Below are 27,135 nucleotides of genomic sequence, written 5' to 3' on the forward strand. Positions count from 1 at the left end.
AGTGCTGAAATAAGGTGGGAGTGGAGAAGAAACACTTGGGGTCTTTCTCTTCCCGCTCTCTGATCAACGTGGCTCTAACCCAGCCAGCTAGGGAGCCCCAGCAGGCAGTCCCCAGGAGTTGGTCTTCTGGGACAAAGAACAAGACAGAGAATGGATCTGGGCCATGGGAGTGAATGTAGAATAACCAACTCAAGCACCAGCCTATATGGGCCCTATGGATAGAGAATGAATTAAGACACAGTTTCTTCCCTCTTTTGCCTATGGGAAAGCCTCCTCTGATACCCTCTGAGAAGAATTATGGACCTTTCTACTCTATTCCAGAATGCATGGAAAATGTCTATCAGCCCTTGCCTCATGTGTATCATACTGGATTGCATCCATGTGTTTACTAGACTGTCTCACTTTCTCAAGTGTGACCTCATTGAACTCAAGGGACTAGACCTTGCTCACTGTATCAGTTAGTTATTGCCACACTCACACTGCATAACAAACAACAGTACAGTCTCAGTGGCAGACAAGAAGAAGCTCTTATTTAGCTCACACAGCTGGGTGCTGGCTAGGGGCTGCTGATGGAGCCTGGGCTTGGTGGAATGACTCTGCTCTGCTCCATGCATCTTTCATTCTCCTTGGACCAGTAGACTAGCCTTGAGATGCACTTCTCACAGCAATGGCAGAGATGCTAGAAGGTAAACAGAAAAATGCAAGGCCCTGTAAGGCCCAGGCTTAGAACTAGCACTCCATCTCTTCTGCCATACTCTACTCATCAAAATAAGTCACTTGGTCAAACCCAGATTTAAGGAGCAAAAAATTCTCCTCTGCCTCTTGAGTGTAAAGAAATGCAAAGTCACATGGCATGGCAAAGGGCATGACTACATGGAGAGAACATGAACCAGGACCAAAAATGCAATCTGCCACATCAACCTTTGTGTCTCTACTGCTTGATGTGTGATAAGGAACCCGGTAGAGGCTGCTGACTTGAAATGAGAAAGCTAAGCCAAGAGTGATAAAGTGACCTGACCAACTAAGTGGACAGCAGGCCAGGGAGACCGAAAGTGTATGCTAGGAAGCATTCAGTAAGACAAATAAAGCTGAAAAGGGTTTTCCCAATGATTTAGGCTGATTCCCCCATTTTACAGAGGATCCGTAATCTGAGAGATTAAGTTGCTCACTCAAGATCCTGCAGCTTATCTGTGGCAGAGCTTGCTCTAAAAGGAAAATGTCCTGTGCTCTCCCAACCTCCTCTGGTGTGGTGTGTTGTGCCCCTGTGAGCGGTAGCCAGTTGAGGGCCCATCATCAGTGTGATGGGATGGGGTTTTCTCCCTCTTCACTGCCCTTTCATAAACTAGGACCTGGAAAGGCACTCTTTGGTAATGGGACTCAAAGTTGAAGCAAGTAGATATTAAATTCCAGGAAATGAAGTCAGAGGATGCCCATTTGACAGTGTGAAAAGTCTACTTTTCTGGAAAATGCTCCACTTGCAAGATCAAAAGAACTCTTTCCCCTAGGCAGACCCCCAATATAACCCTAATTCTACACCCCTACTGATGGAAGCTAGATCTGGCAGAGTTCGTTATTAAATTCCCTTACTGTCAGTCAGCCAAGCACACTCAAAGAGTCTAGTATAAGGCATAAAAGAGTCCTTTATTTTATGTTCCAGTCCCATCTTCCAGCATTCACAGGGTGCACGTGGCGTTGGAGGATTCAGAAGTGGCTCTGCGTCTCTTTTTAACTCAGCCTCCAGCTTCCCCTGGGTGTAGATCTCTTTATCTCACCTGCCCAGGTGGCTTCCCTTCTCATGGTGACTAGAAGATGAAGCTATCTTTTTCTTTGGCACACTCTTCTCTTTAACCTATTTCTTCCGCCTTTAGACTTACAGTTAGAGCATTTGCCAGGTGTTATATCATTTATATATATGCTTGTGTTATGCTAAAAGAGTGCCTGGCTCTCCCTCTGTTTTATTTATTTTAGTTATGTCCTTGTTTTATTTTGACTGTATTTACAGGCATAGCTAAGCTTTAATATCATGGGTGTAAGTGTAGGTGGGGGACAGCCCAGAGCGGTGGTGGAGGCTGTGGTGGTAATGATGGTGGCGATGGTGACAGTGGTGGTGATGATGATAATGGTAGTGGTGGTGACAGTGGTGATGATGGTGATGATGGTGGTGGTAGTGGTGGTGTTGATGATGGTAATAGTGAAAGTGATGGTGGCGGTGGTGGTGGTGGTGACGTAATGATTGGGGTTGGGTGGTGGTACAGCCGCATCACTGATTAGTAGGATAACAAACTTCAACTTTTGTCTACTTTTGCTAGGGATTTCATGGTCTTGCTTTCACACTGTATCACTAAAAAAAAAAACCATCGTACTCTCAACAACAATCATTTGTTGTTACTAGCTATGCCTTTAACTACAGTCAATCGTGTCCAAAAATTACCTGAAAAATTATTGGACAGCCGCCAGCTGGGGACAATGTGCCAGGGGATGAGCTTCCATGTTGAACATCTTTGAGTCTCTGTTCCTTCATATTCAGTCTGGTCTTAGTGACCTCAGTGTGAGTGTACAGAAGAAACCCAATAACGTGTGTGAGAAGTCACAGGAATAATAGTAACGACCAGTAATTTAGCATCTACTCAGTGAAAATACTGGAAAGTTCACGTACATTACTCATGATTCTAAAACAATCCTGCGGGCACTGTTTTGTCCTGCAGCAGTCCCCCCTTAGCTGCAGTTTTGCTTTCTGTGGTTTCAGTTACCTGCAGTCAGCCATGATCTGAAAATATTAAATGGAAAATTCCAGAAATAAACAATTCATAAGTTTTAAATTGCCTGCCATTCTGAGTGATGTGATGACACCTCTCACTGTCCTGTTCCATTCCGCCCAGGATGTGAATTGTCCCTCTGTCCAGCCGATCCTTACCATATACACTACCCACCCGTTAGTCACTTAGTAGCCGTCTTGTTACCAGATTGACTGTCATGGTCTCTCAGTGCTTGTGTTCAAGTAACCCTTATTTTCCTTAATAATGGCCCCAAAGCACAAGAGCAGTGATGCTGGCAATTCAGATATATCAACGAGAAGCTGTAAAATGCTTTCTTTAAGTGAAAAGATGAGAGTCCTCGACTTGAAAGAAAAAAAATCTTATGCTGAAGATGCTAAGATCAATGGTAATTTTTTTTACAGTGTATTGTTATAATTGTACTATTTTATTACTAGTTACTGTTGTTAATCCTTTATTGCACCTAATTTATATGTTTTTAAATTTTTATTTATTTTTATTTTTTATCTCTTTTTGAGGAAGATTAGCCCTGAGCTAACTACTGCCAGTCCTCCTCTTTTTGCTGAGGAAGCCTGGCCCTGAGCTAACATCCGTGCCCACCTTCCTCTAGTTTATATGTGGGACGCCTACCGCAGCATGGTGTGCCAAGCGGTGCCATGTCTGCACCCGGGATCCAAACGGGCTAACCCTGGGCCACTGAGAAGCAGAAAGTGCGCACTTAACTGCTACGCCACAGGGCCGGCCCCACACCTAATTTATAAATTAAACTTTATTGTAGGTATGTATGTCTAGGAAAAAACATAGTGTATATAGGGGTCAGTACTATCCCCAGTTTCAGGCAGCCACTGGGGGTCTTAGAATGTATCCCTCACAGATAAGGAGAGATTGCTGTATTTACTTATTTCGCTTTGATTCAGAATGAATTTACAGGTTTACGAGTCAATTTAAATCAGATAAAACAGCATCAATTTAAAAATTAGGGGCCGGCCTTGTGGCCGATTGGTTAAGTTTGCATGCTCCGCTTCAGCGGCCCAGGGTTTCGCCTGTTTGGATGCTAGGCGTGGACCTAGCACCACTCATCGGGCCATGTTGAGGTGGCATCCCACACGGCACAACCAGAAGGACCTTCAACTAAAATATACAACTATGTACCCAGGGGCTTTGGGAAGAAGAAGAAAAAGGAGAAGGAAAAAAAAAAAGATTGGCAACAGATGTTAGCTTTGGTGCCAATCTTTGAAAAAAATATTAGGTACAAAACAAACAAGAAATAAGACTAAAGTGGAGCCAGCAAAAATGCTGAAAAGACCAGCATGATGACCCCCTCCTACTTCTGGGGCAAATTGGGCCCATAATTTTCTAGCAGCCATTTTGAAAGGGAAAACTTGGTTAAACAACTCAACTTGTGTCAGGGAAAAGCCTGCTGGTAGTTTGGTAGACCAGAAATCCTGTAGGTGACCTCCAGGCCAGCTTCCCAGTGGTGGGGGAGCCGGGTGGGGACCCAGGGCCTTGCAGCCTGCAGCAACCCCGCTGCCTCACTGCCTTGAGTTCCCCTTCCTCCACTCTGTGAAGGTGGCAGTGGACGTTACAGACAGAAGGCAAGGGGGCTGATTCTAACTCTCTTTCTAGAACAGGAGCCCCTGGCCAGCTTATGTGTGCCTTGCAAGCGGTCGGAAATCTATAAAAGGCTGAGTGTTTAGGATTTGTTCTCAAGCTTGTGTAAGACATACACAGCCACCCATTCAAACTGCTGTGGGATTCTTGGTTGCCTTCTACCATCTCTTGCTTCATACAATGCTCCCTTCCGGGCAACCAGATGCTGCAGAAGACTCAGGGCAAGGGGAGTGTGCGGCCATATGAGAAGGGAAAGGGGGTCTGGGTGGGGGCATGAGTGGGACTTTCCCATCTCTCCATTCCGAGGGATTTAGATGCTTAACTGCCTTTCACACTAATCCCTGGAAATCCTAACACTTGTGGAATGAGGAATTTCTCACTTAGGAGAGAAGGCTGCAACCCGATTATTACCCTTCTGGGTGATGTGTGAAGGCACATGTTAAATGATGCGTTAGCAGATAAGCAAGCGAGCCTGGAGGTGGGAGACTCCAGTGCTCTGTGCTCCCTGTCTCCTTGTTTAGAATTCTTTCTTGGAGCTACGCTATGATCTCCAGGTTCTATTTATCACTGTCAGCCCGAGAACGGGGAAAGTGCTTGTGTTCTCTGTGCTGATTTGATTTTATTCCTCTTCCTTGATGCCTCGGTCTCCCCGGTCTAGGACATGTCCTTGAGAGGTAGAAGGCTTGTGCTTGGATGATAAGACGACAGTGGAAGCTGACTGCTTCACCTGCGTCTTCTTGGCTCGTCATAACAGGTACTATTACCATCTCCAGGTGCACATAAGGAAAGTAAGATACAAGGAGGTTAAAGAAACTGTGTCTTGTCACATGGCTTAGATGTAGCGTGGCCCAGACTTGAACCTAGGCTCACAGGATGAACTGATAGTTTTTGTAGCCTCCTCCCAACATGGAAGCAGCAGGTTGGTGCAGCACAAGGGTCAGGGCCTTGAGTTTGATGGGACACCTGGCATAGACAGCTGGGAGATCCTTGGTAAGGATGCTGCTTCTCTAAGACCCAAATTTCTTGATTTTAAGGGGATGCTGTTGGTCTAGATAGTCTCTAAATTACCTTCTAGTCATGATAAGATGATAAGGTGTAAGATGGCTGCTCCAGCTCCAGCTGTCACAACTTTAATCCAGTGTCCGGGAAAGAGGAAAAGAAAAAAGGGCACAAACATTCCACTTAAGCATACATACAAATTGTGTATGTATGCTTGTATAACTTGTATACATACATATAACTTGTATACATACAAGTTATACAAGCCATATTATAGACACAGAAGGGTTTACATACATAGGGATTTACATACATAAGGACCACACAAGTCATATTCACTTACATCCCATGGATTAAACTTTGTCATATGTCCATATCCACTGCAAGGGAGGTTGGGGGGTGTAGTATTTATTCTGGTGGCTGTGTACCCAGCCAATATTTGGGGGGTTCTATTGCGGAGGAATAAAGGGAGAATACCCCTTGGGGGAGACTAAGGTAACACACCTACTTTCCTGTAAAGTTCAAATACAGGTGCATTGCCCCCTCAACCCGTGCTCTCTCCATAGCATCACAGATGTAGATTACATTTCTCTGAGGTTCTTAACAAAATTTCTTGAAAAATTCTGGTCACAAGGGGTAGCAGCTGGCAAATTCCAGACTCAGACAAATTGGCAAGAGTGCAGACAGAGGGGGTGAGGATGAAGTGGGGAGAGAATCAGGGCCAGCTGTGACACAGTGCCTCTGTCTGACTGGGTCCCTTATGTCGAGGAAACCCTTGTCTGCCCTTGGAGCAGAGCAGAGGAATCAGGTTGCCCATCGCTGGGGCAAGAAGGAGAAATGAGATTGCACAATGCCGAGAGCAAAGGACAAGAACTTCTGGGAAAAATCAGACACATGTAAAAATTCCGTTCTATAAATATAAAATGACTTGCTGCTAAGACAGTGGCCCAAACTTCAGCAGGCAGCAAGAGTATTTCCTATAACCTGAAACAGCAGCCTAGAACTCTGGGAAAAGCCATAGCAAGACGACCTGGATCCACAATTAATAAAGGGTAGAAATGAGGAGGCTTCAGTATGGTTCAGTCTCTGAGACTTGAGAAGGACATGTGTGAGAGAGAGGGGTGTGTGTGTGTGTGTGTGTGTGTGCACCTGCGCGTGTGCATGTGAGAGATTGAGAGCGAGAGAGAGAGAGAGAGAGAGAGAGAGAGAGAGAGAGAGATGTATGTGGGTGGAGCATAGAGAGATAGACATGGGGAAGAAAAGCAGAGATAAAGATGGGAAAGTGAGCATGAGAAAGGAAAGTAAGAGGGAGGAAAGGAAAAAGAGAGTTTGAGAGAGGATAGAAAAGAAATACAGAAAAACAGATAGATAGAAAAAAAGAAAGAAGGAAGGAAGGAAAAATGGAGAGAAGAAGGGAGGGAGGGAAAAAGGAAGGGAAGGAGAGAAAGCAGAAAGGATGGAAGGAAGGAAAGAGGGAAAGGGAGAGAGCTGTTTACCTGTGTGTGCACATCAGGAAACAGAGAGTCGAGTAATACAAGGTTTTGCAAGCCTCTGATACAACTTAATATCAAAACCCAGCCCACCGAGCATACCAGATCTAACGGTAGTACCCTCAGGTCCTGGGATGAAGTGAGGACCCACTGCTGTTTCTCCTCCCTTTCTCTTTCCCAAGCATGGTCCCAGCCCTGCATCATCCTCATCTCACCCCGTCTCCGTGCCAGTGAGATCCTGGAGCCTGTTGGGAAATTGTGGAGGTTTTTGCCAATGTCATTGGCCATATTTTGGCCAAGGAGACCAGGGGCTTCGGTCTGCCATGTGTTTTCAGCGTGCTGGCTGCCTGCGAACACATCTGTCAACCTTAACATCAGAGAACAAAAGCTTGGATTTGACATGAAAAGGACAGCACAAGAGCAGCCCTGACCGGACCGCCATGTGGCATTCCTAAGCGTGCAGAGATTCAGCCTGGAAGATATGCACAGTACTTGAAAGAAGTCTTTTATCCAGGCAAGAGGGGATAAACACATCTGTATGGCATTGATTTTCCCCCCTTTCTTTCTGGGATTTGGAGCTGGGCTGGGGGAAGGAACAATGAAAACATTTGAAACATCTGACACTGAGTTGGGGCTGTGGGTAGACAGCATTTGGGGGGAAATGAAAGGTGAAATGCCAAATTTAGTTTGGCTCTTCTTTCTTTCTGGCGCCATTTTTCTCTCTTATATTCGACCCATATTTTCCTTTTAGCACCAATGGGGGGTGGGGTGGATCATGTAACATTCCTACTTAGCACATACATAGCTAGCCTTGTCTTGAAAGGGAACCATACACTGACAACGGAAACCTCGCAACCTCCCTAGTGGGAGACAACATGGGGCTTCTGGCTTCCAGGATATTTATTTTGGTTACTGTTTAGTGTACCGAACACCAACCAGGCTCCCTTAACTTGCAACTGAAATGGGATCAGAATCCAAGAGCATGACGTCTCTGCTGGAAACACAAAGGTTGTAGCTCTCCGAGAGCAAACAATTGTACGTAAGAAGAAATAAGTCATTCGTACAGGGTGGGGCAAGTATATCCATGTGGCAGGAAGAAAGAGTTTTGTATGCTATGTTCTGGAATGTGTTGGGCTGTTTTTATAGCCCACTGGTCCACTGGTGCAGTTGGGGCTCTGCTGTGATCTACCAGATGTCCTGGAAAAAGGATGGCTAGAGCAGGTCAGATAAGAGAATCATGAAGTTCGTTCGTCACCCAAGACTTATCAGACCTGACGCGGATCGTGTGGTTAGGTATTGAAGGCGACTTTGATTCAAGCCCAGGTGTTTTATCCAGTAGCTGAATTGTCTTTGGAAATTCAACCAACCTTTCTGAGTTTCATAGTCTTAGTTTTCAAAACTAGGATGTTTTGAGATATAAATGAAAATATAATATATAGGTTATCAAAAAGCCTAATATAGTAGGAAATTAGCAAATGCTAAGGAATCTATATTTTCTTATTTCCTGTCAGTGTGTCCTCAGTTAGACTGTAAGCTTCTAGAGCGTGTATATTCTAATTTTAGTGATTTCTATTGTATTTAGCTTTAGTGTTTTGTAAACTTCCATTGAAAATTCCTTACTAAATGTGCCTTGGTTGATTATCATAAACTTTTTTTCCCTTCTAAGGTCAATTTTGGGGTACGTTTTTTGGGAAGTCTTCCTGGGGCCCTTAAAGTCTTTTTTTAATGGCGCTTTGATTGAGATATAATTCACATACCGTAAAGTTCACCCTTTTAAAGTATACATTTCAGTGATTTTTAGTATATTCACAAAGTTTTATACCCATCGTTGCTCTCTAATTCCAGAACATTTCATCAGCCTGAATAGAAACACTGTACCCATTAGCGCTCACTCTCCATACCCTCCTACTCCTCTTGCCTGTCCAAGCAACCACTAGTTTATTTTCTGTCTCTTTCCATTTGCCTATCGTGGACATTTCATAAAAATGGAATCACACAATATGTGGTCTTTTGTGACTGGCCTGTTTCACTTACCATAATGTTTTCAAGCTTTACCCATGCAGTAGCATGTACCAGTACTTCATTCCTTTTTATGGCTGAATAATATTCCATTGTATGGATACACTGCACTACATTTTGATTATTTGTTCATCAGTTGATGAACACATGGGTTGTTTCCACTTTTTGGCTATTATGGATAATTTTTCAATGAACATTCATGTACAAGTTTTCGTGTGGACATGTTTTCAATTCTTTTGTACGTATACTTAGGAATGGAATTGCTAGGTCAGATGATAACTCAGTGTTTAACTTTTTGAGGAACTGCCAAACTGTTTTCCAAAGTGGCTGCTATCTTATATTCCCACCAGCAATATATGAGAGTTCCAATTTCTCCGCATCTTTGCCAATATTTGTAATTGTCTGTCTTTTTTATTATATCCATCCTCGTGGGTGTGAAGTGGTATCTCACTGTGGTTTTGATTTGGATTTCCCTGATGACTAATGATTTTGAGCATCTTTTCACATGCTTACTGGCCATTTGTATATCTTCTTTAAAGAAATCCCTCTTTAAATTCTTTGCCCTTTATCAGGTTGAGGAAGTTCCTTTCTATTTCTAGTTTGTTGAGTGTTTTTATCATGAAAGGGTCTTGGATTTTGTCAAATGCTTTTTTCTGCGTCTATTAAGATGATCATGTATTTTTTTCTTTTATTCTATTAATATTGTGTTTTACATTAATTGATTTTCATGTGCTGATTTCATATATTTAACTAATCTTGAATTCCTGAGATAAATTCCTCGTGATCATGATACATAATCCTTTTTATATGTTGCTGGATTCAATTTACTAGCATTTTTTGAGAATATTTATGTCTTTATTCACAAGGTGAATTGGTCTGTAGTTATCTTTTCTTGTGACACCTTCGGCTAGTTTGGTTATCAGGGTAATACTGGCCTCCTAAAATGAGTTGAGATGTATTTCCTCCTCTTCTATTTTTGGAAAGAGTTTTTGAAGGATTGATATTAATTCTTCACATGTTTGTTAGAATTCACTTGTGATGCTTTCTGGGCCTGGACTTTTTACTGTGGAACTTTTTGATTATTAATTTAATTTGTCGTTATAGGTATATTCAGATTCTCTCTTTCTTCTTGAGTCAGTTTCTGTAACTATGTCTTTTTAGGAATTTTTAAATTTAGTTTACGTTATTTAATCTGTTGCAAACAAGTGTTCATACTATTATCTTAGAATCCTTTTATTTCTGTAAAATGGGTAATGACGTCCCATCTTTCATTCCTGATTTTAGTAATTTGATTTCCTCTCTGTGTCTTGATGAGTCTAGAAGTCTGTCATTTTTGTTGATCTTTTCAGAGAAACAACTTTTGGTTTCACTGTTTTTCTCTATTATAGTTTTCTATTCTCTATTTCGTTAATTTCCACCCTAATCTTTATTGTTTCCTTCCTTCTACTTGTTTTGTCTTTAATTTGCTCTTCCTTTTTCAGTTTCTTAGGTAGAAAGTTTGGTTATGGATTTAAGATCTTTCCTCTTCATATACTCCTATACTTGATATAATTTCACTCCTTTTAAATTTATTGAGGCTTGTTTTATGGCCTAACATATTGTTTATCCTGGAGAATGTTTCATGTGCACTTGAGAAGAATATGTATTTTGCTGTTGGCTAGAGTGTTCAATAGATGTCTGCTAGGTCTAGAGAATCAAATACTTGTTTTTTAGTGTTTTTCAATCTTCTATTTATTTGTTGCTAATCTGCTCATTATTGAAATGGATCCATCAAAAATGAATATCTTATTCATTATAGAAAGAAGGGGAAATTGAAATCTCCAATTGTTACTGTTGAGTGGTCTACTTCTCCCTTCAACTCTGTTTTTGTTTCATCTATTTTGGGGCTCTCTTATTAGGTAAATATATGTTTATAATTTATATCTTCCTGATGGATTGTCCCTTTAATCATTATCAAATGTTCCTCTTTGTCTCTAGTAAGAATTTTTGTCTTTGAGTCTATTTTGTCTGGTATTAGTATAAATACCCCAGCTCTCTTTTGGATACTCTTTGCATGGTATTCCTTTTCCATCATTTTACTTCAATATACTCATATCTTTGAATGTAAAGTATGTCTTTTTTAGACAGCATTTAATTAGATAATTTTTCCCCCATTCAGTCTGCCAGTCTCTGTCTTTTTATCGGACTCTATTGTCCACTTAAATTTAGTGTAGCTGCTATCCCTGACTTTTTTAAAGTGTCATTTCTCAATGTTTCCTCCTTGTTCTCTCTCTCTTATTACATTATTTCATTTTTAAAACGTTTTCATAAAAACTAGACATTGTCTCCTTGAGTTTAGTGACATGTTTGTCTTAGTGCTTCCAATGACTGTTACCACGCCCTGTGTATATCTCTTAATGTTTGATGAATAAGTGGTGAAGTTTAGGGATTGAGAAATTTAATTAAACTGGTTGAGAATTTCCCATAGGGGCATGACGCAGAGAAACAGAGAGAGTTTTTCTGATAAGACATTCATTTCATCTTCTTTTTATAGAAATGCGTTGTTTCCCACTAATGTCTGATCATCTTTTAGAAACTCAGTCAATACACCACAATTACAAATATGTTTCTGGTGTTAATCAGGCACCAATGTGGACGCAGGAATCAGAGGCTGTCCCCCAGGGCAGACCTGACTCAGCCACTCAGTTGTAGGAAGAGAAGCTGCGACAGAGAGAGCAGATTCTTGGCTGGGTGTGTGATCCAAGAGAGCAAGAGACCAGTGAGATTGAGAGATAAGCCCATTGCTATTTCAGTGTAGTGATGCTGTCTCCTGATACAGGTAGCCCAATGGATGTCAGGATTTGCTGACATCACCAGTTAAGTTACTTCTCTTCTCAGGTACAGGATACAAGGGTGGAGAGAGAAACTAGATGAAACGAGTCTATACTATCTTCTCCCGGGGAGTGGAGCAGAAGTTCCCTATTATATCAGGACTCTTTTTAGAAACTCTCCAAACTCAAACTGGCTTTAGTAAAGAGTTTATTGATCCATGTAACTGTAAAGTTCAGGATTCTTTAGCAGCTTGATTGATGCCATGAGAACTGAATTTATCTTTGTCTCTCCCTGCCTTTAACATGGTGGCTTCCTTCTCAGGCTCTTCATGGTGGCCCTTAGCACCACAGGCTCACATCCTCCCAGATTTAAGTGCTACAGATAAGAGGTTATGTTTCTTTTTCAGAAATCCAAACAAAAGAATTGTTATATTTCAATGACTCTGATTGGGTCATATGTCCTTCTCTGAAGAAATCACTATGTCCAGAGCCATACAATGACCTGAGTAGTCACTTCTGGATCTGGCATGGCATCAGCTCTATCAAAATACATATGAGCTAAGTTGGGGACAGTTGGCTCTGGAGGGGAATATCAGGGTACCAGTCAAGGAAAAGAGTTGCAATGGACAAAAAGGACAAATGCTCTCTTTACTTCCCCTCCGTGGAAGTGTAAGAACTGTAATGACGTTCCTGTTAACATCTTTGAGGTTTGTGTTGTCCAATATGATAGCCATTAACCACATGTGTCTGTTGAACACTTGAGAGGGCGCTGCTTCAAACTGAGGTATAAAATACATATTGGGTTTTGAAGACTTGGTAAGAAAAAAAAGAATGTAAAATATCATTAATAATTTTCTTTTATTGATTACATGTTGAAATAATTTGAATATATTGGGTTAAATAAAATATATTGTCAGAACAAAATCCTTATTTCTTTTTATTTTCGTAATGTGGTTACTAGAACATTTAAAGTTACATTGTGGCTCACATTATATTTCTCTCGGACAATGCTGTTCTAGACGTTTCTAGATTGATCTTTCAACTGCCATATTAGATGGCAATTCTCTTGAGATCAAGAGCTATGCCTTATATTATTATTTAGTATAGGGCCTTGTGTATACTATGAGCTTAATAAATATGGTACAATAAATGAATATGGTCTGTCTTAAATAATAACCCATTTTTCAATAGAGTGAATGCAAACTTTCTTAACAATCTGACTCCAACATCATATTCCAAACTGATTTCCGATAGTGGGTAGATATGATTTCCCATATCTCCTGGGCCACATTATGTTCAAACAGCCCTCTTTACTCTTCTTTCCTGGTCTAGCCTGTAGAGACCATGCATCCCAAGTCACAGAAGAAGGAGGCGAATGAGAATGAGGTGTGTGGAAATGAGATGTTGTCATATGAAGAGCTGTCCATCTCTCGATTTTTAAAGCCATAACTAGAGAACCCTCAGTCCCTGAAGCTCTCCAGATTTTTAGGGAATGCCTGGGGCATTCCCTCGCTAATCCAGTGTTACACTTCATACAACTTGGATTTTCCTGAAGGTTTTCCTAAGATCCCCAGAGTCCATAAATGTTCTTGTTCCGCCTTTGGCTTGAACTAGTTCATCTGAATTTTGGTTACTTGTCTTCAACAAGAAGAATCATAGGAATGCAGCCCTCACAGAAGCTGGAGCAAGGACTGTGCACAGTAAGTGTTGCTTGAACAAGGGGAAAATTGTGTGGCCTCAAACCAGAGAGTGAGACAGAGCAGGAACTAGGACCCAGATCCTTCGGCGATGTGATCAGTGCTCTTTCTTCCTATCCCATGCTGGGCCCCGAGAGAGAAATGCTGAAGAAGTACCATACACCCTTTCGGAACGGTGATGTCTGGTTTCCCCCTTCAAGCAGTTTTCCTGTGAAGGGAAGTGGAAGGAACTGTGGGCGCAGGGCCATGGCGTCTGTTTTATCTGTATTTGTTCCATGAGGTTTGAGCTGTTCCCTCAGCCCCCCAGGAATCAATGTGTGTGCTAATGTTTCCTGCTAATGTTTTTCCTCATTTTGGGATAAGTGTCTAGGAAAAGTGTGATGCAGACACCTTCCTTCCTAGAGGGAGAATACATCCCCTGTATTGCTCTGTACAGCTGATCCTGGCTGTGTTGCAGAGGTAAGCAAGCACACCTGTAGCCTGATAGCTGAGTCCTAATGATGCACATCCAATACTAAAAAGTCCAGAGTTACTGAGTTCAGGCATAGCTAGATCCAGGTGCTCACATGATTTTATCAAGAAGCGATTTCTCTTTATCTCTGTCTCTATCTTCCTTGGTTTTGATTTCATTCTTAGGGTGAGGGGCTTTACTCTCGAGGTGGCCTCTGGCAGCTCTAGGTTTACAGCCTCACAATTTAACGACTATTCCTTGATCATGACTGTAACATTTCCAGGATTAGCTCTTATGGGACCCACTTATGTTATATTTCCACTACTGAACCATGTTGTTGATTTATTGTTTGTTAATCCATTCAACCAAGATGCATTGATTGCTTTCCAGGTTCCAGCAGCATTTTAGGTTACTGGGGATATAGCATTAAAAAGACATACAAGACCCACAGGGGCAGGCCCAGTGGCATAATGGTTAAGTTCGCGTGCTCTGTTTTGGCGGCCGGGGTTTTGTGGGTTCAGATCCTGGGCACAGACCTACACACTGCTCATCAAGCCATGCTGTGGAGGCATCACACATACAAAATAGAGGAAGCTTGGCACAGATGTTAGCTCAGGGACAAACTTCCTCACTAAAAAAAAAAAAAAGACATACAAGATCCCTGAATTCATTCCAGAAGTGGGAGATATTTGTGCATGTGTGCACACACACACACACAGGCACACACACACCCTCCTCAGAAAAATGAGTAAACAATAAGAAAAGACATCAGATAATGTAAGAGCTGTGCAGAAAATCAAAATAGGGAGAGTGAATTAAAAGGGATTGGGTTTCTACTTCAGACTGGGTAGTGAGGGCAGGCCACCAATCACCACGGCCAGCGAATGGCCTGCCCTGACTGGTAATACTACTGTTACCCCTTGTATCATGGTGACAGGGCAGGATTCCAGCCAAACCAAGTGCCTGAGAGAGAGAGGGAGGGGGCTAGCCTACGAGGGAAAACTGGAGTGCCATTTCCAGAATCAGAGGGAAGGGATGCTGGGTAGGGAAAAATTATAGTTGTAGACTATAGGAATCCTTTTATCAAATGTAATTTTTATGAGGAGACTTCACATATTGAAGTGAATGACTAGAGCAGTGTTTTCTCAGGATGGATTTATTCTGTAAGTTCGCATTTATTAAGGTAAGCATTGTGAAGTCAGGCTGTGAGAACAATGGAGCTGTTTTGATGATCCTCGTGTCAGATCTGTGTTTGTTGACCTGTACCAAATGCAATCCAACTCCTTTTCCCTGTCACTTATCCTCTCTGAGAGGGACAGGAGGCACATTTTCCAGTTCCTTCCAAGCATTTGTCCATTGAATCCTGATCCTTCTGTAAACAATTGTTTGAAGGAAAACACACCCAACTCTGAAAGAATAAAAAAAGGTTCAGCTCTATGGTAGACAAATCCATATAGTAAAGAAACTTTTTGACCTCAAAAAGCAATAACAAAGAAACCTAGCTCTGGGGGGCTCTGAGCCTAACCAAATGGGCTATTCAGCTCGTTTGTCTAAATGAGATGTATTTAATCTACTGGATTTCTGTCTTTTTCCAAGATGTTCTTGCTTTACTTTTGTATATCTAAAACGATCGTTGATATGGTTTTGGTTAAGAAAAAAAGTCCTAAAAATGAATTAGCTTATCCCAAAGAAGAGATCAGATCTTGCTCAGATTCTTGACCTGATACCTTCAGAGTCTTCCACTCAGATTCCACCTCCACTCTCATATTTTTGTTCTTCACTGCTAGCCAATGCATTGTTGGCTGCAGCTTGAACAAGTTCTTCACTCTCCCTTGTATGTTCTGTGCCAATTCAGCCTCCACATGTTTATTTATGTGGTGATACCACTGGATTTCCTCTCCAGTCCTCTTCAAATTCCATTTATCCTTCAAGGGTCTACTTAATGTCAACCTTGTCCAGGAAACCCTCCCAGACCAGCCCACTGGATTTCCATAACGCTTTGTTTCTCTCACCAATTTGGATTTATTATATAAGTTGTAGATGGGAAAAATGAGGTAAAACATTTACGATCTAACTTCATCCTCTCAGGGATGGGGCAGATTTGACTAAAAGCATCTTGATTTGTCCTTTAAGGGGGTAGGCAAGCCCGAAAGTCCTGGGCTTTGGTGGGCTCACAGGCACATAGAGAGATGGCTCAGGTGCTTTCCCTGAGAAAAAGAGAGGAATTTGTTTTCTGCTTCTGAGAGGTAGGGGAGGAGAAGAGAAGAGAGGTGATAGGAAGGAAGAGGGAAGAGAAGGAGGAATGAGTGAGGTCAGTCAAGGTGGGCCCACTGAGCAGTGAAGAGCAGCCTCCTGTGGTGAGTGGCCAAGGCATTTTAAAAGGAGGAGTGTCTGATGCTCCTCATGGTGTTGGTTGTGCTGCATTGATGTAATCCCTTTTCTTTGCTTCCTTCACACCTTGAGGGAAGTCTGCCGCTCTCTCAAGAGCTTTGAGTGAGCAGATTTTGGAGGGAATTGAAGAAAGAGCTGGGTTTTATATCTGGGTTGATGTGGTGTGAAGCTGAAAGCATTAGTGAAGGGAAGCAAGAACCTGGACCTAGTGACTACACCACTCTGTGTAAATCTTTAGGAAGAATCTTTTGGGAGTTCTAGCCAATCATAACTACATCTCAGCAGCTCATAATGGGGCTACCCTGATTACAGTCTCTGTACAGTGAAGCACCCCAGCAACTTGATAATCCCAAAGCCACCTGTACAAGAATCTCTTGCCCCAAGGTCCCACTCCTCCAGGAAGCTGCTTCTCATTTTCTCTCCCTCATTCTTTCTCAGTTTCTATGATGTCTCCTTTTTCCTTCCTCCATGCTTCTGCCTCATCCTGTTTTACTTATAGCAATTTGGCTTCTACCATCCTTCTGTCTACTTTCTCTGTTGGCATGACAAGGACCTGGTAATGGACCAAATGATCAGAAGATCATTTCTTCTGGGATAGTGAAAGGTAGAGTGCAGAAGAGGTAGACAGCAAATCTTTATAGTTTAATAAATTTTTATACCTATCTCACTCTCACATATACAAACACATATATACATAAAGATCTTATCAGACACTCTAATTTGTAAATTCTATGAGACTACTGACCAAGTCTCTTTTTTTGACCATGTCTTTTCCTGTGAGCCCTTATTCAATGAATCATAGGTGACCTTCAGTAAGTCACATGACATCTATGGGAGGATGGAGGGAAGGAATGGGTTTGATATTTGTAGAGCTGCTGTTATGGGTCAGACATAGTACAAGGCACTTCACACATAATATCTACAGAGTATTCAATGTCTCCTATACATTCAGTACTCTATGTAAGTTCTCTTCTTTAATTCTCACCACTGGGGCATGTTACTCAATTCCAGGAATTATGCAATATGGCGGCCATGCTCATGATCATTTTATCAGATAGATATTGTGAGCACAATTACACAGATAAGGAGTCTTGGGTTCTGAGAATTATTAACTCTGCTCAAGTTTCCACAGCTGGAGTGGCAGAAACATAACATTTGTCCTAGTCTTTTTGACTCTGTGGCCCATGGTCTTTTTCTCTCCACCATAAAACCAATCTATTTCACATGTCTGAAGACAAGATGTATAGAGGCCAAGAATGAGGAAGCCTGTGCTCATAATCAATAAGCTATGGAGCAGGAGGGGAAAGGATGGGTATAGGATGACATACTCCACTCCAGCAGTGTTTCTCAAGAGGGGGACTGTGGATGTTTTTTGGCTGGGCGATTCTTCATCATGTGAGAATGTTCCATACGTTGCAGCGTATTTTTTACCCTTAGTTCCTGCCCACTAAGTTCCAGTAGTGCCCCTTCTCTATGTGACACCACCCAAAAATAAGTGCTCCCAGACATTTCCAAATGTCCCTAGGAGAGTGTGCTGCTCCCTCCACCCTAAGAACCACTACAGACCAAGCTGCCTGCCTATGTGATCTCTAGCTCCTTTGTAGTTTTAGTATTCAGTAATCTGGTGTGGAAATGAATGAATGAATGAATGAAGGAGAGAAAGTCATGCATGAACCCAGGCATAACCTGCTCTCATGAGGGCAGCTTTAGATGGGATGTTCCTGTGGCCTTGGACTACTGAGATCACAGGGGGACACAGAGCGATACCCAAATGGAAGTGTGATGTAGGACCCAGATGTGAGATGAAAGGATCCAAAAGACAGACTTCATCTACTCTGCAATTTACCTCTAACCAGACCCCTTCCTGGTGCTTTCAAGACTGGTAAGTGAAGACTCTGCTTGCTCAATAGCAGCCCAGAGCAGGAACAGAAGAAGGGAAGGAGGTGCGCTGGCCTCAGTGTAGTAAAGTGGAATACCATCACTCTCGATGTTAATGCAAACCAGCTGCCGGCCGGCCCCAGCTTGCGATAGAACAGGCGGCATTCTTGGACACTGAGTTATTCTTAGAAGCATGTGCACAGCCCCCTGGCAGGGCTCACTGTGAACTGGCTTTTGCCAGCCCCCTGTCAGGATGCTGTGCCAGCAGACCCAAGAGTGATTGTTCTTGCTTATGAAAAATAACTTGGGGATTTTAATTTCAAATTACCCACAGAGCTGGGGCCTGAATGTGGAGAATGGCGGTAAGGGCAAAGAGGAGAGCAGGACAAAGGAAGGGGGTGGGGGACAGAAGAGCATCATTCATTCATTCAAGAAATATTTATCGAGGGTCTACCTTGTGTAGATACTGGATTTCTCACCACATCCAGACTTGCATTTGATCTGGGTGGACATCTATGGACAGTTGTCCAGACCTTGAGAATGAACACTGCCATGTGGCTTTAGATTCTGCTTATTGCGTGCTTTTTGTGTGCCATGCTCTTTACATAGGAGATCTCATTCAATCTTCGCAGAAACATTGAAAGGTAGGTATCACTGCTGCTATTTGACAGGAAACAGTCTTAGAGAAGGAATCTGCTCAAGGCTCCACAGCTATCAAGAGGCAGAGCCAGGATCTGAACTTAGGCCAGCTGACTCCCGCCTTCACATTTGTGTTGAGCATCAGCTCTATGCCAAGGCTGAGTAGACATTGGGACTGTGAAGCCAAATAAGGGGGCTGAATCCCAGCCCTCAAGCCTCCCTGCTGCATTGTCTGTGGGGGAGACAGGCATAAGACAAGGAATGATAATAACAGGATTTGTAAGGCAGGAGATCAGAGCTACTGATGAACTCTGCTGGGGTGCGTCAGGGACAGCTTTGAGGAGGAGGGGATGGTGGAGTCGTACCCAGGTGCCTCCGTGGAAGGCAATGGGAAAAGAGCACTTCCAGCCGAGGACCAGTGTGTGTGATGGCATGAGGCCGGAGACCCGGAGACGCTCAGTGGGGCTGCAGTGCAGGATGCACGAAGGAGATGTAAGATGAGATGGCTGGGCAGGCAACAAGGATCTGACCAGGTAGGGCCTTGTAGGACAGACCAAAGAGCTGGAACTTTGCCCTGGAGGAACTGAAAACTCATGCACCCAAATATTTAGTCATTTGCTCATTCAACACATATTCACTGAGCACTCACCAAACCTGAGGGACTCTACATTTAAAGAGTTTTAAGCAGGAAATACGTGCGTACTTTATATTTTAGGAAAATAGAAAGATACCTGTATGGAAAATTATTAAGGGACCTCCATAGGGGACCAGGTGAGAGATGATCAAAAAATGACCAATGGTAGCAGCTGGGAGTTTGGGGGCATACGTAACAATGGGAGAGCTCTCCACTTGACAAACACAGGGGATTAAGTCAAGCTCTTCATTTCCTCTGCAAAACGCAGTGCTGAACGTGCGCCCACATCATGGGAAGTGCCTGCAAGTCTGGGCTGCTCTCCAGGACACCCATGTGGGTCTGCTCCCATCAGAGGAATTGTATGTCCATCAAGGATCATTTGTGTTTAGTTCCACATCTATTTATGCCAGTCTTAGTTGTTAATTACTTAATGAAATATTAACCAATAAAATAAAATGTGTGCAAATAAAGAGAAATGTTTCTATGAATGTTGAGTTGAAAGCTTTGAAAAGACTTCCTCAAGAGAAATGTTGACAGAAAAAATGGCTATGGAATTGGGTGTGGTTGAGACAATGAAAGGATTGAGAAAATCATAAAATTCTAGCAAGATTCTGTACTCAGAATCTTTACAAGGGTCTTTAAGGTCCCTCTCTACTTCAAAGAAACTGACGCTGGAAATTGTAGATGATGCATTATGGGTGTGGTTTGTGTAAGAAAGATGACAAGAAGCTCCAGTCAGCAGACCCGTTCTCAAAGAAAAGCCTTGGCTCCACATCAAAAGAGTGGTGAATGAACGTGCATTTATATGCTTTAGGTTAAAATTAAACAGGTTTGAAGTATTATGTATCATTTTTTTAGCTTTAAGAAAAGTTTTTATTGAAGTGTAATGTACACAGAGAAAGGAGCACAGATCTAAGAGTGGAGTGGGATATATTTTTACAGAGTGAACACTCAGGGTAGCCAGCAACTGGACCAGAAACCCAGCACCCCCAAATCTTTCCTCATGCCTAGCCCAATCATTACACACTCTCGCCTCAAACGTGACCGCTGCGCCGACTTCTGTCAGCATTGATTACTTTCGCCGGTTTTATAAATCAAGCAGAATGTTTTTTCGTTGTTTGTTTTGGACTTGACTCCTTTTGTTTGGCCTTGGTTGTAAAATCCATCCATGATCTTCGGTGTAGCAATGACTTGGTCAGTCTCATTGTTGTATGATATTCTGTGAGCTGTGTATTGGTACACAGTAAGCACTCAATAAATGGCAGCCAAAAACAGATGTAAGCCCAAGTCCTAGCAAAATAAGACCACACCTGGACAGCTGTGCACCATCCTCAGATTGCTCAAATGGTGCTTTGGAAGTGAATGCCCCAATTGATCTATCCATTTTACTACTGGAGGGTATTTACACTGTTTCCAGTGTCTGGCTATTATGAATGGTGCTGCCATAAACATTTTTGTACAGGGCTTGTCATGAACATATGCATGCATTTCTTTTGAGTATCTATCTAGGAGGAAAATTGCTGGGCCCTAAGTTGTACATATACTCAGGTTTTGTAGATACTGCCAAAGAGTTTTGTCGGGGAAGTGGCCGGCCAGGCCCTTCTTCCTAGTCTATCTTAGTCTGGAAGCACTGCTGAAACCTATCCACCATGGGTGACCCTGTTGGTATTTGAAATCCCGGTGGCGTAGCTTTCAGCATCACACAGCCGCCACAGTATGACAACCAAAAGACGGGTGGTATGGTTCTCTGACCAGGAAATGAACCCGGGCCGGGTGGTGAGAGCGCTGAATCTTAACTACTAGACCACCAGGGCTGGCTAGCTGGTACATGACTAATTGGTACATTACTATTAAGTAAACTTCAGACTTTATGTGACTTTCATCGGTTTTTCCATTATTGTCCTCTTTGTGGTCCAGGAGCCATTCCAGGGAACCACATTGCATTTAATTGTCATGTCTCCCAAGCCTCCTCTGGTTTGTGACAGTTTCCCTGTCTTTCTTTGTTTTTATGACCTTGATGGTCTTGAGAAATACTGGCTGGGTATCCTGTGACATATCCCCCAGTCTGGGTCTGTCTGATGTCATTGTTAGGATGGGGCTGAAGGTTTTTGGAAAGAATACCACAGAGGTGAAGTGCTCTTCTCATTACACCGCAGTTAAGGACTACATACCGTCCACGTGACATCACTGATGATGTTAACCTTCATCACTTGGGTAAGGTGGGGTTTGCCAGTTTCGCCACTGTAAAGTCACTATTTCCCCTTTCCCTATTCGAGAGTTTGGAAGGGAACCACTAAGTGTAGCCCATCCTCAGGCGGGGGAAGGGAGAATTAAGTATCACCTTACGGAGGATGGAGTATTCTACACATATTGTTTGGAATTCTTCTGCAAGGAAGATTTGTCTCATTTCCCTCATTCATTCATTCATTCATATCAGTATGGATGATTGTATACTATCCATACTATACTCACATATATTAATTTTATACTTTGGGTTATAATCCAATAGTACATTATTTATTTGTTTCTCAAATTTTTCCAACTTTGGCCACTGTGGCTCCCATGTTCCTTTAATGTGCCCCCACCCCCATCTTTTTGTTTTCTTAAGCACTTTCTTACTTTCTGGTACTATAAGATACTCCTGGTTTATATTCTTACTTTCTCTGCCTCAGTCTAAGAATCATCCATTTCTCTATGGAGCCCTGATTCCTTTTATTAGATAATAATTTTTAGAAACCAAGATCTCAGTGCTCTGTGTCTCATTGTAGCATTAACTTGCATTTCCCATGAAGATGATTACCTTTTCAAATGTTTATTGGCCATTTGAAAATTCTTTTTAAGGCAGTGCCTATTCGAATCATTTTTCTGTTGGAATGTCTACATTTTTTCTTAGAGATTTGTAGACATTTTTTCTGTTTTTGTATATTCTGGATTTAAGTCCTTTGTAAGATATACATATCACAAATATCTTCTTCCACCCTGTGGCTTGTCTTTTCATTCTGTTAATGGTGTCTTTGATAAACAGACATTCTTGATATTATTGTGGTACAATTAGTCATTTTTTCCCATATGGTTCTGCTTATGATCATAAGAATATTCTCCTATGTTAACTTCCGAAAGTTTTATTGTTTTATCTTTCCTATTTAGATCTATAATACACCTGGAATTGATTCTTGTGTGCAGTGTGAGGTAGAGTCAAGATGCTTTAACTTTTTCCATGTGGATAGCCAATTGATCAAGCCCCATTTATTGAAAGACCATCCTTTCCTCACTCCATGCATTTTCATCTTTGTTTTTGAAATCTCTGTTCAATTCTGTAGGTCTATTTGTCTATCCTTTCACCAATACCAGACTATCTTAATTACTGTAGATTTAGGTCTTGATAGCTAGTGGTGTAAAATCCTCTGTTTTCTTCTTGTTCCTCAAGATTACCTTGAGTATTCTTGGTCCTTCGCTTTTTCATATAAATATTAGAACAACAGATCAATTTTCACACACACACACACACACACACACACACACACACACAGACACCTCTGTTGAGAATTTCATTGAATCTACAGATCAGTTAGACACCTTTAAATGATCAAGTCTTCTTCTCCATCAAAATATAGTGGATGCTTCTATTTATTTAGTCCTTTTAAAATTTCTCCCAGTAATACTTTGCAGTTTTTAGTGTAAAAGTCTTATACATATTTTGTTTTAATTTTAAGTAGTTGATTTTTTTGATATTGTATAGGTAGCCTTAAAATTTTCATTTGTGGGGCCAGCCTGGTAGCGTAGTGGTTGAGTTTGCATGCTCCGCTTTGGCGGCCTGGGGTTTGTGGGTTCGGAGCCCAGGCATGGACGTGCACATTGCTCATCAAGCTGTGCTGTGGCAGCATCCCACATACAAAATGGAGGAAGTTTGGCACAGATGTTAGCTCAGCAACCATCTTCCTCAGGCAAAAAAAAAAAAAAAATTGTAATTGTTTATTGATAGTGTATCAAAATATTATTTTTAAAATATATTGTTATATCTGCTAACCCTTTCTAGTTTCCATTAGTAATTTAATTATTTGTCTGGAGAATCTTTTGGCTTTTCTGTGTACACAGTTATGTTATCTGTCAATAAGGGTAATCTTTTTTCTTCCTTTTCAATTCCTATACTTTTTATTTATTTTTTCTTTCCTTATCACACAGGCTATAACTTCCAGTACAATGTTGACTAAAATGCTGACAGCAGACACTCATCTCATTCCTGATTTCAAGTGGAAAGTTTTAATATTCCACTGTTAAGTACGTTTTCTGTAGCTTTAAGAATATATATATATGTGTATATATATATATATATATACACATATATATATATAGGATTTAAAAAGTTTATTCCAGGTCTGGTTTGCTAAGACTTATTAAAATCACAAATGGATGTTAGCTTTATAAATGCTTTTTATTCATTTATTGAACTGGTCCTATGATTTTTCTTCTATATTATACTAACATGGTGAATTATATTGATTGATTATTTTGAATGTAAAACCAATCTTGTGTTGCTGGAATAAACCCAACTTGGCTGTCATATAGTATTCTTTTCATATATGGTTAGGTACTATTTGGTTGTAATTCTTCCATCAATATTTATGAAAGAGATTGACCTGTAATTTTCAACTCTTATAATGTCCTTGTCAGGTTTTGTTTTCAAGTTTATGCTGGCATCATAAGATAAGTTGGGAAATGTTTTCTTTTTTGCTTTTATTTGTAAGAGATTTTCTAAAATTAGTGTTATTTCTTCTTCAAATATTTAGAGAATTCATCAGTAAATCCATCTGGGCCTGGAGGTTTCTTCATGAAGGTTTTCAATTATAGATTCAATTTTTAAATTAGGTATAGTACTATTTCAGGCAAACTCCAGGATTCTTAGATATTTCTGAAAATATATGATTCAACCAAAATATGCTAAAGACATTAAGGTTAAAGCGAAAATCACCAAGCCCACGTCGCCCAGCAGTTAAGAACATGAACTCTGGCACTCTTCTTCTCTCGTCCTCTTTACAAATGAATTTTAAATGCCAGCAAAACAAAAATCCTTGTTTATTCAGCATCAGTATTAGAATCCTAAAGAGTCAACAGACAAGGCATTGTAGGGTTAAATTTTTAGCACATTTCTGCTTGGCCTCAACTTTCTGCTCTGGGCAAGTGTTTTGAGGGTAAAGCCTGTTGGGCTCACTTCTCTATGCCTCTCTTCTCTCAGGGATCTTGGTCCCTCAATTCCTGGCTGCCTTGGAAGCCCTGAACTATAATTTTTATCTCCGCAGCTCTGTGAGATTTTTGAAAGCTTTCCCGGCATCATCTCTGTCCTTAACAGTTGTCTTTTGCCTAGATACCTTGCAAATGTCACCAGGGGAAAAAAAGAGGAGAATTTTGGCTTACCTCCTCTGGGTTCACTTCTCTCCAGAATCTTCTCATGTACTGGCTGCATCAGCAACTCTCTGATGCCTTCAAACAGATTTACTTTTGTATTTTAATTGGCATTTCTGGTTTTTCTTCACATAAAACATTGGTCTGCTGCAAGCTACTCAATAAAGGTAGATTTAGACATTGGAATATATCTTTTCTATTATTATTAATTTCTCACTTGAGCTGACTTTTCTATTTAACCAGTTGACTAAGAGTCTTGGTTAATAAGAGATCAGAGATCTGCTGCTACGGTGATGATATTGATGATATAATAGCAGCTTAACATTCATTGATAAGTGACTGGGGGCCAGACTCTATGTTAAATTATTTCTATGTACTCTCTTGTTTTATCCTCCTAAGAAACCTAGAGGTAGATACTGTTATCCTATTTTTTTTGGAGGAGAAACTGAATGGAGAGTAACCTGCTCATACTTACAAGGCTGATGAATGGTAATAATAAAATATGAGACAATGCTACCTGATACCAAAGGCCACACCCTTACACAGGCTTCCAAAGATACTTAGAATGCATTTACCTTACAGTTGGTGTATTTGGATTAGAGAGACAGGGGAACTATTTGGAAGTCTAGAATGAGATGTAGGAAAGTCAGACTAGAGAGGGAAAGGGGCAGGCTCCTGCCATGTGGGAGACTGACTTCTTGCCTAGAAAAAAGGGAGATTCAGTTCCAAAATACCTTATTCCCCTCAAACTGAAATTTGCTATTTCATATGTTTTATCTTCTTCTGAAAAGGGTGTGCATCTTACAATGGATGTCAAAAGAAACTTGTCAGCTGCCCAGCACTAGAGTTGGCTGTCACAGAGCTGTCATCTCCAGCACACCTGCAACTTTCCTCTATTCATCAGCTCAACATCCTTATAGAGTTAACTATTACTTAATGTTGACCCCTTCATCAAGCTTCTTCAAAAAAGTTATCCTAGGATTAAACATTGAAACGAGAACTTGCGTCACACATCAGTTGAAATTGCCAAATATTTTGGAATACAGCATAGGCTCTTCAGAGCCAACAGTGGTTGGTGTGATGGATTTGTGTGTCATGAAGGACATCAAGCACCCAACATCTAGCCATCAAATGCTTCCGGCTGACTTTCAAGAGATGCTAGTTAACTTTCATAAGGGTATGCTTTAGTTAAGGAAAGAACAGAACAGTTAATTTAGCCAAATTGGAAATGCTAACAAACTCCAGTACTAGTCAAAGTTTCCAAAAAGGTCAAGATCAAAGATTTGATCGCGAGAAGAACTACAGTCTATCTGTTAAGATGAGATCTAGCCCTGTGCTGCCTGGCTTAAATCTTTGCTTTGCCTTTCAATGGCTAGGGAATTTGGGGCACTTCTCTCTGCCTCGATGTCCTCAGCTTACCATGAGGATAATAACAGCACACCCTACAGAGTTGTCAGGAGGATTAAATGAGTCACTCAACACAAACACTAAGAAGGATGTTTGGCAAATGGCAAGTGCTCCTTAAATGTCAGCTATTAGGATCCCTACCGATCCTATGCCCGATGTTGTACCTCACTGCACACGGCCAAAAGTGATTCAGAAAAATATGTAGATTCTGAGTTTAAAGAGGCCTTAGAGCTAACTTTAAATGTGATATTGATGAAGCAAGAGGTGTGGAGGTATATGGATACGTGGGCGCTACTGTCAGCCACTAAAGCTTTTATTTGTTGTTGTGTTTTGCTTATATTTAATGTAGTGTCTCTTTAATTTTTTTCACCAGAGCCGGTGTAAATTACATTTCCAATACCTGAAATCTATAAACCAGTTTCTGTCACCAGCCCCTCAGTCCGTACCTGGGCTATTGCGATTGCCTCTTTCCTGATCGCCAGCGTATTCTTTTGCGTTTTTTGCAATTTTTGTTATGCACCAATGACAGATACCTTTAGCAAAGGCAAATAGGATTATGTTGCTCTTTGTGGAAAAGCATCCAGTGGCCCCCAACTGCTCCAAGAATAAAATCCAGAATCCTTCACATTGTCCGCTGAATCTTCCCTGATGTACCACATTTCCCGGCTTATTGCGTACCCCCGCTCCTCGCTGGCTGTCCTCTCCCCTGTCTGTCAGACAGGGCCAAGCCCATCTTGCTCAGAGCCTTTTCAGTTCTCCTCCCTCTGCCTGAAGGCACATCGGCTAACTTCTACCCACTCTGCAGACGTTGGCTGAAGTGTCACTTCTTCAGGGAAGCTTTCTCTGATGCTGGGTTTAAACCAGACCTCGTGTTACACTCTCCCCCACTTTCCTTTTACGGCACTCACCACAGTTTGTTATTGTTTTTTCTTTTG

The 27,135-nt window shown here is 41.5% G+C and overlaps 1 long non-coding RNA gene across 1 annotated transcript in view; it reads left to right on the forward strand.

Moving 5' to 3' along the window:
- Window positions 1-2,076: 2,076 nt before the first annotated feature.
- The window catches only part of LOC139080388 (uncharacterized), a 47,936-nt gene continuing 22,877 nt past the window's right edge, over window positions 2,077-27,135 (forward strand). Inside the window, exons 1-2 of the long non-coding RNA XR_011534874.1 lie at window positions 2,077-5,139; window positions 7,057-7,388. This is a non-coding gene — a long non-coding RNA (uncharacterized lncRNA). The remainder of the gene's footprint in view (window positions 5,140-7,056; window positions 7,389-27,135) is intronic.

This window comes from Equus przewalskii, chromosome 29 (genome assembly GCF_037783145.1).
Source record: "Equus przewalskii isolate Varuska chromosome 29, EquPr2, whole genome shotgun sequence".
In the NCBI taxonomy this organism is placed as follows: Eukaryota; Metazoa; Chordata; class Mammalia; order Perissodactyla; family Equidae; genus Equus; species Equus przewalskii.